Source organism: Fukomys damarensis, unplaced genomic scaffold, assembly GCF_012274545.1.
Source record: "Fukomys damarensis isolate Sample0158 unplaced genomic scaffold, DMR_v1.0_HiC HiC_scaffold_10, whole genome shotgun sequence".
Taxonomy (NCBI): Eukaryota; Metazoa; Chordata; class Mammalia; order Rodentia; family Bathyergidae; genus Fukomys; species Fukomys damarensis.
The window spans coordinates 31,862,343-31,864,469 of NW_022900922.1; the positions used below are offsets into that span (position 1 = coordinate 31,862,343).

The window sequence follows — 2,127 nt, forward strand, 5'->3', positions numbered from 1 at the left end:
AAAACTACACTGTATTAGATCTCCCCTCCCCTGCCCCAGGGTTCATTCCTTCTTTTCTGTGAATTTTAACTTCCTAGAACTCCATATAGTCAAATATATTTATTGAGTTCCAAAGTGGCCACCATCTTGATCACACTACTGTACTCAGAAGGTTGTAGAGAACTTTGGCTTTTATTAAAACTGGATATAGGAGACTGGGGCTGGGTTTGGTTCTCACCTCTGCCCTCCCACGCAGGTAAGGCGGGCAGGAAGTACCTATGGCGGCCACCTAGCACAAGGATCTGCAAAGCCCGTAAGGTACACTGAGGCGGGACCGCTGTGCACAGGACCCAAGCGTCTTCGCCATGGGGACGTGGTCCACTGGTGGAGCAGCCCTGGGGGCTACTGCCTTGGCAATGGTCCTGGCCAACATAGACATGTTTCTATCCAAGTCCCAAGAAGCAACACTGGAGTATCTGGAAGAAACACACCTGAAAACACTGCAGGGCTCAAGGACTTTCAAAGCAAAGAAGCTATGGGGAAAGAATGGAGCTGTGACTATGGCTGTGCAGAGGCCAGGCTGTTTCCTCTGTCGAGAGGAGGCTGCAGACCTGTCCTCCCTGAAACTCAAGGTGGGAAAACTGGGTGGCCCCTCTGTGCTGTGGTGAAAGAGCATGTCGGCACTGAAGTGAGACTCACAGCTTTATTTCAAAGGAGAAATCTTCCTGGATGCACAGAAAAAGTTCTACGGTCCACACAACGACGGAAGTTGTTCTTGGGATTCATGCGCCTGGGTGTGTGGTGTAACTTCTTCTGGGCCTGGAGTGGAGGCTTCTCTGGAAACCTGAAAGGCAAGGGCATCATCCTTGGTGGAGTTTTTGCGGTGGAATCAGGAAAGCAGGGCATTCTTCTCGAGCATAGAGAAAAAGAGTTTGGAGACAAAGTAAGCCCACTTTCCAGTCTGGAAGCTGGAGGTATAACGTTGACTGCTCCACCTCACTACAAATGTGTTTGATTTGAACACTGTTACTTGAAATTGAGAGTTTTCTTTTAATGATTTATGTAATGTCAAAGTAATACTCATATAAAGGAATTGATGTATCAGTTTGATAACGGTAAATTATAAAGTATCATCTTCCATTCTAGCCTCAAAGATTTGTTTGTAGAAGAATCATCTCTGACTTTAATAAAATTGTGCATTAGATATCACCTATATAAACAAATTTTTCTGACAAAATTAATAATAAAAATATTTACAAAAAACAAAAAAAGAACTGGATATACTTTGGCACAGCCACAAAGGAAAAGGATAAAGAAAAGAGATGGAAGAGCATAGCAAAGAGTGTTGGGTTTATGCATAGATCTAGTGGAGATAAAATACTTAATTGCTGCCATTTGATTGGGTAATAAAAAGCCACTCTTGAAACAAGGCAGAATTATACAAATTACTGACTCAGTAGTACATATCACTGAATCAGTCCCATCACCCTAGGAGAAGAGGATAAGGAACCATAAGCATAAATCAAACTAAACAAAATGAACAGAGTATGAGAAACAAAAACATCAAACAGTGATGATGACTCTAACAGAAGTTTCCGGGTTGAAACATTTCAGGCCTAAAAAAAGTGGGTCCCACGAGTGGAAGGGACCTGAATGCGGTTCCCACATGCCTCAGAGTGGCTTCACATCCAAGTGAGGCATGGCTTCACTGGAACATCATAGGCTGTACTGAAGCAGCCATGAGCACAGCGTGTTGGAGATGGCAAACAGACATGTAGAGAAAAGTAAGTTAGAGATATAGGGAACTCTATGGAAACTAGCTATTAAAATGTGAGTATACGTGTCGGTAAGAACTTTTGAGTGGATTCAGTAATATGCTTTGCTACTTGGCTTTTAGAGAAATCTAAACTTTAGAAAACCCATAAAGCAGGACTTAAGCAGAAAAATATAGTTCCCAATCTTTGCACTTCTCAAAAAAATAGGTACAAGTTAAAGTCAATGGGATGGTATTGCTTGAAATAGGTAAATATGACAAGTTTGGTTTATTTTTTAGATAAGTAAACATTTATTCAGTAATACTTAGGGCCAGGCATTATATTGTTGACCTTATTTAGAAGAACCACTTCATAACATGGATTTTTATTCTAT

At 41.6% G+C, this 2,127-nt stretch overlaps 1 pseudogene; it reads left to right on the forward strand.

Annotated features, from left to right (window-relative positions):
• Window positions 1-204: 204 nt before the first annotated feature.
• Window positions 205-994, forward strand: LOC104861586 (annotated as a pseudogene).
• Window positions 995-2,127: the final 1,133 nt, after the last annotated feature.